The following is an 11494-nucleotide window of genomic DNA, read 5'->3' on the forward strand; positions in this document are numbered from 1 at the left end:
GGAGACAGCTGTCTGGAAAACACAAGCTGCTCCTGAGGATGGAAGTTTCCAGGGCGGACGCTCCCTGACGACACCAAGGTGCTGATGGAGAAGTGACGGCGTCGGCTGGTGCCGTCTCCTGGTGGTCAAGCCACCTGCTTTGTCATCGCAACTCGCTAAGTGATGGTGGGAGGACGAAACGTACAGTGTGTGCAGCACAGTGGTGTGTTTTAGCTCAAGTAGTACACCATATTCATATTCAATCAGTAGCCAGGCACCAAAACTTTACGACTTGATTGATGATTGTTGATTTTAATCCTTTCATGCAAGAATTATGATCCTTACCTCAGTCAGGATTTTTTTACTAAGTGTTTTTATTCATCTTTAGGCTGAAAAACAAGATTTTTTCAACCCAAATTTTGTAAAGATGTAGTTACATGTCCAGTAGTTGAAATCGAGCTACTGATGCATGATTAATTTTGATTTCCTGATTTAGCAATTGCATGACTCCTTAGATGTTACTTGATGTCCCTATATTTTTCTTACCTGCATGGTTTCTTTTTCTAGAAGGTTTGAACAGAAAAAAATGAGCAACTTGGTGTTTCTGGCTGTCTGTCGGCCATCTTGGCTTCACTCTGGGGAGCAGTCAGTGTATGAGATGATGCAGTAGCTTCACTGTAGTGGCTGATGTGCAACTATGCCATCAAAACTCATGCATATACAAGAAAACAGCTGCACACTGTAGTGACCTCTATGCATGAAAGGGTTAATATAAAAAGAAAGGTCAAGGAAAATGAATCCGCAGACGTATCTTTGATATCAACCATCTGTGCAGAGTGGGTTTTCTATAACAAGTTGAGTCATTTCACCAAAACAACAGCTGCACATCACCAAAGGCCACCAGAAATAACAACAATGAACACAATAAAACAGACAAAAAGAAGCAGGAAAAACGACCATCAACTAAAGCGACAACTGAGCGACAACCAATGAGCCAGGCTCCGGTTCTGAAACACTCCTGGTGGGGTACGAAGCCACATGGAGGACTGAGCAGAACTGGACCACAGCCAGACCGTGACGCAGCAGTCCCTGCATGTGGAGCAGACGAATGAAGTAAAAAGTGGAGCGGTACATTTATGATAAAGGAGCATGAAAAGTACTTATTACCACCCACCCTGGTTAGATTGTTCATAACTGTAGTGTAGGTGTGTCGGCTCCTACTTCACCAACCCCTGAACTATAAATCCCCTTTATGCCGTCTTCATGAATACTCTAATAGAGAAACTGCTCTTATGAGAGAGCTGCTTGTCATATCTCCGTGATATTAATATTACAGATGGTTAACCAATATCGTTTAATAACAGAACACAGCCACTACTTGAGACCGGTCCGTTCAGTTAAATAAACACAGATTTGTTTGAAAGTCAGCGTTAAGTACATGTCCAGACTGCACTAAAGGGGAGCTATTTCAGTCCGGCTTCTCTGCGGTCGTGCTGTAATAGGGACCTGGACAGGCCTTATTAGCGCTAATCAATTCACTAACCTACATTCCTGCTTCTGAAGAAAAAAAGGACAGACGGGCCTCAGGCGAGCCAATCCTGCAAAAACCATCAACGCTGTGCCACATTCCTCTCAGTCTAAAAGGAAAAGTGATGTTTCTTTCCCATTTTCCAGGGGCTCCTGCAAGTATTAGGTCTCGGAAAAGGCTGAGCAGAAATGAGGTGGCTGTGTGCAGTGTTGGCTTCCCGGTGCCGTGATCCAAAGACTGAATGGAATCATTCACTCCGTCCTTTCAGCTCAGTGATGCTGGCGAAAACAATAACCGATCCAAAGCTGCATCTGTGAGCAACGTGACAGAAAAAGCTGACTTATGAGGTTTAGCTATTGTGGCACGTCTCATTTTTACAGCCCATCTCTGTGCACACACTCACACAGAGGGAGGTCAGAGGTCGGGGTCACACGTCGCTGGCAGTTCTCGCCTTAAACGACAGTCGCCTCTCTGCCACCGCGCGGTTTCCAAGAAAACATCCTTGAATAATTCCTTCCTGAGCGACGTCCCGCCCCAATATCCTGTGTTTAAATAAAGGAAGCTGCTCTAAATGTGCAGCTTCATCGTAACATTCAGGATGCAAAGCAGATGTCGGATGATGTCTGGGTTTGATGGAGTGTTCCTTTAACTACCGTTACTGTGGCTTTACTCAGTGGTTTCATGCAACATTATCAGGAAAATTAAAATCCCACAAAGCCAGTATCAAGTTAATGTCAGAAGCAGCAGCAGGTGGAGAGAGAAAGGAACCCGTTCAGACGTGTGGATGATGAACACATCGATTAAATATCTAATCACTCTCTCCAGAGGTTATACATTTCCAACGCTAAAACCACGGCCACCAGAGATACTGACATGTGTTAACAGAGGTTGGATACTCAGACGTACTGACTACATTTACTCAGACATAAAACTACATCTCTAGAACCAGTGTATTCACAGTTTTCTAGGATATCATCATGAATAAACCTCCAGAAATCTGCTCTTGCACAGTCATCCATTTTTACATTTTCCAAAGTATCACAGTAATCCAGTGATAGTCGCCTGCACAGGAATGTTAATAGCCAATGCGGCAACCAACAGTGGCAAAATCCAGTAATAAAAGCTTTTATAATCAGTATTTTTGCGTCACAGGGCTGCAATTGTCTCAACTGAAAACTCCCGACTTCAAGATTAGAAGAAGACACAACAAATTAAATTTCTGGGTGTCTAAACCCAAAAAAGGCATGGCTGTATTATATACTGATCTCATGCTAACTAACAGCACAAGATGACAGCAACCTCGGGACGTATTGAGAAACGCTTCCTGCTCTCTGTTCCTGATAAGCCGCCGTGAATGACGGGACACTCGAGGCGTCAGCAGGTTTTTTGACAGCAGAGGAAGGAAAGGCGGACTTCTGCAGAGAGCATATCAGGGCTCAGCCCAAATGTCAGCACCACCACTGTTTTCAATTAGGACACGGTACACAGGGAGGAGAGAGGGGAGACATCAAGGAGGAAGATGTTTGGGAACAGCTGGATGTGGCAAACCTAGTCTGTATTTATACCAGCTGTGCAAGCAGCAGGAACGGGCGGTTCTCTGTAATACACTACAGCAATGTTAAGGCACCGACTGTGATACACTAAGTTATTATTAATAACTAGGAAGCAGTCAGGCCATACGATCCTCCAAATACAGTTTAATAACAGAGCGTCTGGATTAGCCAAATACACACGATGATAATCATCCTGATTGGCTGACGGCAGTCAAGATTTTTGGCAATTTGACCTGTGCAAAATGAGAAAAGAATCAGACTTAGAGCCACAGTGTTTTGTTCAGTTGAATGCGTCCTGTTGCTGTCGCTGGCTTAAATAGGACACATGGAGGAGAACTGGGACATTTCATGGGACATGGTTTGGAAATCCAAAAAACAAGACTGGCAGGAATTAATAACTATTAGTGTGTGCTTACTTAATTTGTTTTTTTTTTGGTTGATCTGTTTATTTCTGCAAACAACCCATTTGGCAGCTAGTAATTGCTTGAACTGTTCATATACTTTAAGAAGTGTCTTGAACCACGAAGTCCAACCAGGCAAACTCAGTATCCTCTTTTCCGTTTGGTGCACATATATATGTATAAAACTTTTTTAGATCTTATTTTGTTGTCATCTGTTTGTCTTTATTGTAAAGCACTTTGTAAGTTGTTTTTGAAAGGTGCGACGGAAATAAAGTTCTTCTTCTTATTATTATAAACTATTATTATGTCTTCTAAATCACAAACCCCTTCCTAAATGTTAAAGGTGACAATTAACAATTAAATTAACAATTAAATTCCAATTATACAATAATATTCCTTTTGTTTTCATGACGTCTCATGTGAAAGCACAGCTTGGAGACCGAGGCCTGAACTACACAGGACACTGTGAGGAAAAAGCAAAGATTAATGAAGGACATAGTTTATAAAACAGTTTATTTAATCTTATTATAACAATAATGTGTCACATATTTTTGTTTAATTCTGTTTTTGCTACCACTGTAATAAACTCTGGACCCCTTTGACTCATCCTGTGTGACCTTTAGTTTGGGAACAACTGCTCTAAAGAACATGATGTTAGCACTACATTAGACCAAGCAGAGACTTTGCATTAGTCGAACTTATGTACCTATTTCTGAGGAAAATCAAAAGAAACACAACAGAGGGTCAACGGGGATGAAGGGGAGAGAAAGTTTAACAAAGACGCTGTTATTGTGAGCTATCTAAACACCATTATGAGTTTTGTAACAGCTAGAAAAATAACTTTGTGACTGTGTTTCCATGCTGTGCATAAATGTTTGCGTAGAGTCCCCTGTCTGGTTAATGGGGGATTCCAGCCGTAAAAATAAATGTGGGATGACTTCCCTCCTGCTGCGGTTTGTTCAGCAAATCATGGGCAGCTATGGCCAACAAAGCCCACACCCTCTGGTGTCTGCCGGCGAAAGGTTCATCACCACCCACAGAAACACTGAGCCATCTCAGCTTTTAAAGGGAAAACTCCCAACAACAGCTTATCAGAGCTCAAAACAAATATTGGTGAAGTATGTGGGATCTCTCCATTGAGATTGGTGTGTCTACATCTTCATGAATGCAGACACATGATGTCCTGTCCAGATATTTATTATGTGATCCCCCCCCCCAAGATAAATCTGAGGGGTCACAAGATAATTAAAAGGATAAGAAAGTAAAACATCACAAGTTTTCCTTCTAAAGAGGAAAACGTGAAACTCTAAACCTCCTTTAAAATCAAATCCTTCTAACGAGAAAAAATAAAATCACATCGAAGTCTTTCACCCGAGATGAAGGATCACAAGTGGACACAAAAAGGTCGCCAACCACTGATCTTAAACCTGCATTATCACATTTCACTGGGGGGCTGTATCACAAGCTGTAAACACAGCAACTATACTAAATTAGCATTCGTTTGGAGTCACCTTTCTGACCTTTCTTAGTGTTTTTGGTCTCTACCGCCTCCTGGGGAAAATACCTGGCTTTTGTTTTTCATGAAAAACTGTAAAATTGCAGCCGATAAAACCAAAATTACACACTGAAAGCTAAAAAAAACTAAAACGCTCTGTAGAACTGAGGGCAAACTGCAGCGTCGGGTCACCTTTCACATTACACGTGTTCATCTGACCCATTGTTGATGTAAAAAATATGAATTAGAGCAGCTTTAAGACATCAACATCCACTGTGGAGGAGGAGAAGAGGCTCTTCACAGTCTACGCTGGACTTCAGAAAGAAAGAAGAAACGAGCGTCATCTCTGCAATCATGAATGAATGCACTTTGAAGCAGAAGTATTCACAAGCTCAAAATGACCCCAATGGATCTGGAAAATCTGTTGTGAGATCCTATCCGACCCAATAATTTGTAAAAAATATATAATATACCCATATAATGGACCTGACAAACCTAAAAATGCTGTTTTGCTGCTTAAAAACCTTTACCATGTATGATAAAACATGTTCTTAATGTTTAAACTGTTTCAGATATGTTTATTTTATTCTATATTTTCTATTCTATCAGTTTGACTTCTTCACATTCAGTTTCTTAAAGCTTCTCGGTGAAGAGGGTCCGTCCTGCCTCCAGCTTGTTGATCACTTTTGCAGTCTGATCCACTGTACACTCGGTTGACCTTAACAGAACATGGATCCGTGTGATCCAGTCTCTGTACCTGGAGTCCATGTAGAGCTGTTAAGACTGAACTGATTGTGCTTTAAATGAGGTGATCACTGACAAGATCTCACTGGATTCTTCTGGTTTTTGTTGAAATACTTAAATGTGAATAATCTCTGTGGCATTTTCCACTTCCCACTGAAGTGATGCGATTCTAAAATAATAGCTCTTCTTCTTTAAGCTAAGTTCAGATGACTCATTCCTAAAACAGCAGCCCATTAATTGACTCAGTTTCCTGCCAAACATCGTGGACAAAGATAACAAAGGCTCTCTGAAACTGTACATTTGACAGGGGTGTCCTGACGGTGTGATGTCATTTCTAAATTTAACCCTGCACCCTCCCATCAGCACCCTGCGGACCCTGTTGACACCCTTGACCTCTGACCTGCTGCTGACTCACCGACCATCTTCCCTAAATCAACTTTCTCTCTCCTCCTCCTCCTCCTCCCACACACACATCTTCCCTCCGCTGCTCGCGTTTCTGGGAAACTCTATTTTCTTTTTGTGTAATAGTTTTGTGAGCAGGAGAAGCACTGGTGTGTTTAACTGTGTCTCCCAAATGAACTCCACGCAAATTAATAGGGCACACAAGCATGCTAAGAGGGAATAACACAGCAGTTTATAGAGAGGCAGTATGGGTAAACACAGCCTGTACTCTAAACACTTTAAGTGGCTATCGGAGAACCAGATAACCTCCGAATCAATCTTTCTCAATGCTTCTACTGCAGAGATCAGCTGTCAATCAAACTTTTGGACTTTAAGATTAAGATTAATAAAAAAAATGATAGACTGAAAAGAGTCTTAAACCTGCATTATTTCTAATGACCAGCAGGGGGCGACGCTGCTCAGAATGAATGGAAGTCAATGAGAAAATGAGTAAATCTCTCACTAGATTTATTGTCTGTCGCTAGTTTACAGTCGTCTCCAACACAGCAGGATGTTCACTCAGTACAACATGGTCCTATTTAGAGGAAAATAGACGAGAAACCACGGTTTGCTTTTGTGGAACGAATGTAACTTTTGGTTTCAAAGAACCAAGATGGCGACGCCCGTGAAGCCAAATCTGGGGCTTCAGAACGGCGGGCCACAAACCATTGGGCGCCGTCACGGTGGCTACGTCCACGTCTCATATACAGGCTAAGGTAGAAATATAGAAATCACTTCCTGTATGTGTGATTCATTGATCCACACTGTCTTGAAAGAATAAATTAATACGCATTAGTAATTATGTTTACTTAAATGACGATGCCACGCGTTAGTGCCATGGTGACCTAGTTTGGAAATGTTGTAGCGTTATAAATCTGACGCTAACAGCCATTTTGTTTTCACTGCGCTCAGCATCAGACCCACTTTAGGCATTCCCTCAACCTTAAGGAATTCCTCAAAGCTATTTCCATGCTGTCACATGTCAGTGTTTATGGTTAGGCCTGGTGTCTCGTGCCGTGATACAACATAGTCATTTTGTGGGGTTTCCTGACCGCACACACACCAAATATGTACAGTAGAGTACAACAGGGGACCCAGCTTCTGAGCAGCGAGCGCTGTGGTTGCATTTGGCCCGCCTGAGTAGGAAGTTACTGACCGTTCATCATATTTTATTGCAGGGGGAGTCCCATTGTGAGCGGGATCATCGGTCAGGGCCATGTTTGTGTTTCCCTCTCTGATGTCTTAACTCCACATCAGATGACAGACGTGCTGGAGCTGGAAACCGGGGAGCATCTGCTGAAAAGTTCAGTGGCGTAAACGGACTGAGCGGCTAATGAAAGCGCCACCAGGACTTGATATCTCTTCCTGTTCAGCTCGGAGGGTGGACACGAGGACACCACTCAGACAAGCAGTATCTCCCCGTACTGACAGCTCTTAGATACTGAGCTTTGAGCTCATTTCTAACAATTTGGCCTCTTTTGTAAAGATAAAAGCTACTGCGGGTATTTATAGAGGAGTAGACTGTGGCGTGCTGGGTCAGCAGTCTAACAATCCTTCAGCGTTCGATGTTTAAATCAAATTATTATGATAAAATCAGAATAAAGCATTTGTCTAATTTAAAAGAATATTCTTTTGGCACCAAATATCAGCAGTTTATGAACTACTCAGCTTCTTGTGTTCTTAATTGCATAAAGATGTGAAAACGTCTTTCAGTGTCTGTGTCTGTGTGTAAACTGCACTAAAGCTTTAATAGCGGCTGCCCAGCATGAAACAGACAAGTTAGAGACTAGCTGGTGGACATTGGGGAATATTTAGCAGCTGAAGAGTCAGATATTTCCTTTAGGAGTTGGTGGAGACCAAAAAAGAGCTACAACTATAATAACTACTGGACTTGTAACTCAGCTCTAATGTTGCTACGTATCTGAAGGATGTATGAATGCATCATCGCGGGACATTAAAAGCAGAAGTCGTTATTCAACCCATTGGACTACAGGTGTTTCCTCTCCGTCCAATCAGCCACACAAGAAGTTTAAGAAAGATCCGTCGCCAGATAACAAAATCCCAAATCCTCCTCCCGACCTGAGAACTGAGGTCAACGCTCTTTGCAACTATAGGAACATCCAATTACTGTTTTCCTCCTGTGACACCACTTCCACCAGCCGTCCTCCTCACAGCACAGCGCTGCAGAGCAGGGGTCGTCCTGTCTGTCTGTCTGTCTGTCTGTCTGTCTGTCCGTCCGTCTGTCCCACTTAACTGGAATGACATGTGGGCCGTACAGCAGGGTCGAGTGAGTCAGGACTCTCCCCCGGTGACCGTCGCTCCCGGCGGTGCTATCTTTTCAAGTTTCGCCTCTTCCTGTGTCTCTTTAGCGGCTTGTCAGTCGGATGAAAGGTATTTCCTCTGAGTCACCGCTCTGCTCTCTTTTGTCAGCCCAGAACCACGCAGGCCTTAAAGACCTACAGTACACAATGCTGTTGTCTGCTCCTCCGGCGGCCGGCCAGCTTCTAAACAGCCTTTTTTCTATAATTGGGCTTTTTAAAGATGAAATGCACTTTGCTCTGTATTATGCTTACAGTATGTTGGCCTAGTTTGGCGACATCATTTCCTGAGGGTCCTGAATTTTATATATATATATATTTATATTTTTTTTCTCTCTCTTGCAAGTCATAGTTACAAGCAGTGAGAGACACACACAAACAGAATATTCTGGACTCTCCCTCCGTTTTATCTTGTCCCATTTCTGACAGTAAAGTTAAAGTAGAGCATGTAGTTTTGCATATTAGTGGCCCACTACTTTATCGGTGTAGCTACAACACTCAGACGTAGTGATCTTATGCTGGGCTGAGAGGCCTCGTCCATCTGATTGAACTGTCCTGTGAGGACGTCTGCGAGCCAAGACGACACACTGATCCCACACACACATGGCGAGCAGCTCTCCCCGGTCGACCGCTCACTCTTAAATTCACCCTCATGTACTCTTAAACACAATAAATCACTTTTTGATTCTTCCTACACATCAAGAAACATTTTGCGCTGAAGTGCTGCACTTTATTTGAAACTTCTACCTCAGTTTGCAGCTTCCTACGTGTTTCTGTTAACAGAAAGCAGACGGCAAGGTCGGACTTTCTGTCCAGATTAGAACAAGTATAAACAGACAGAATAACAGGAGAAAGGTGCTGTAAGTTCATTTATAGCTCTTCATCAGAGGCAAGACTGCAAAAGGACTAAACATAAAACCAATCAACAATCCCAAAATGATATGTGATACGATGATATGCAGCTCCATGGCCTACTTTCTGCTCTTGTGGATCTACAAAATGGTGAATGATGGTTAAGCATCAATAAAATAAAAGGCAGCTCAAGACTGAAAACATTCATCTTTGATTTGAGGTTTTACTGTATATGATCAACTATTAGACTACTTACCATGCTGTAGCTACCGGACATGTGGACAGTAATAATAACCTACATTTAGCCAATAAATAACTGATCTGTTAAAGGTATAGTTTGTCATTTGGGGAAATACACTTATTTACTTTCCTTTTTCATATTTTCAGTGTTAAAAAGTGTCTGTTTATACACTAATGTAAACCTTTATTACGCCCGTTTCCTTCTCTTGGCCTGACTCAGCCTGGGATATATGTTAGGAATGCAGGGCTGTTTTACCTCTTCATGAACGAGGCAAGTCATATGTAATATTTCCTCAGTGAATCACTCTTTTCTCCACAACCTTTCTGTTTTCTTCACCTCATTTGGGCATAAAACGTGTGAAAGTCCACCTGTTAGGCCGATCCACTGTCTAACTGAGGAATGTCACAAATCTGTTGTTTCAGACTTGAGGCCGGAGGATGGCAAATGTCCTGTTGTTCCTATCTGCTGGACAGACATCAGAAATGTGCTGACGTATTGTACCTGAATGCACCGCTGAACAAACACTGGCTTTGGCTACTTCCTGGGTAATAGAGTAAGGACAAATACATGGTGGATGATGAATTTATCATGTGAGTCATGCGTGAATGGAAACTGTAATCATTCATGACAGTTCCTGTGATTCTTACTAGTCTAAAACCATATATCCTGTTTTATTATGAGCTAATCCCCAAACTAGCACAAAATAGTCTCATTAAGTGTCAACACATAACTTCATAGTCATCTTTTCCAGCTGTTATTTCAAAATGAAACTCACTTTTAAAAGAGAAAGTTTGAAGCAGAAGCTTATCAGTGCCACGCTGAGCACAAAATAAAGTCTCTATATGGCCATGCAGGTTCTTTAACGGAGATAACTGTTAATGAAGACACGTTAAGGGTCAGAGTTCCCTCACCTGATTATTTCTGGCCTGGTTATGTAACTGCGAGTAGCCTCAACCCTTCACATAGCTCCCTCTGTACGCTCTGCAGATAAGCCTCTGCAGCGATAACACAGGTCCATGAACGCAGTCAGGATGGAGAGGAGAAAAAAAGGGCTCGCTGAGTAACTTGAAGTGAATCCCTTTCAGAATAAAATGTGGCTAAACGGGATGCAAGGCCATAGAAGCAGCCACAGGGAGCACTGAAGTGCCAAGAAATATCAGAGAAAGCTGGTTTTCCTTCACAGTCAAACTGTCATCTGATGGGCTGCAGCAGCCCTGCGTTCAATATACTGTAAGTATTACTAATTAAGGGGGCGTCAGGGGGTGGGCAGCGTGACTAAGTGAGACTCTGGGACGTGAGATGTGAGCAAAAAGAAAAGAATAAAGCAGCCAGCAGTCTCTTATATAAGTTTCTTCACAGTCAGATGGACACATTTGTTTACAGGGTTTAAAACACATTAGAGCTGCTCAATTAACCAATTATATGATCAACGGGAAATTAATCCGCAACCACTCTGACAGTCAATTGTTTAAGATTAACATTATCGAGATTATGTTTCTTAATTGTGAGGATTTACTGTTTTTAGACAGGATGTGTCATTTGAAGATGATTACTTGCTGGTTACTCTATAATGAAAATATAGTTAATTGTAGTCTATGTATTTTGTTAAATCCCTTGTAAACACTTTATTTCTGCATTTTTTCTGTCTCCTCTGTTGCTGTAACAAGTAAATGTCCTCTTATCTTATCTGATTATAATATTATCATAATATCAGTTAAGATTTAAATTTTAATGCCAATCTACGTTGTTAAGTTTGTTTAATTTATATTACAGGAGTACATATTTTTAATCATACTGCAGAATGGGAAGACTTACAATCACATTATGATACATAATACATGGAGGCATTACTTTCCAGCCAAACTTAATATATATATCTCTATAGAAATAAATCTCAGGCCATTCTCACAACTGTTTTGCTCTCTGTGCAGGGAAATAAGTC

The 11494-nt window shown here is 41.8% G+C and overlaps 1 protein-coding gene across 1 annotated transcript in view; it reads right to left on the reverse strand.

Moving 5' to 3' along the window:
- The window catches only part of syn3 (synapsin III), an 85643-nt gene that overhangs the window by 21806 nt on the left and 52343 nt on the right, over nucleotides 1–11494 (reverse strand). The window lies entirely within an intron of this gene.

Source organism: Pempheris klunzingeri, chromosome 22 (genome assembly GCF_042242105.1).
Source record: "Pempheris klunzingeri isolate RE-2024b chromosome 22, fPemKlu1.hap1, whole genome shotgun sequence".
Lineage (NCBI taxonomy): Eukaryota > Metazoa > Chordata > Actinopteri > Acropomatiformes > Pempheridae > Pempheris > Pempheris klunzingeri.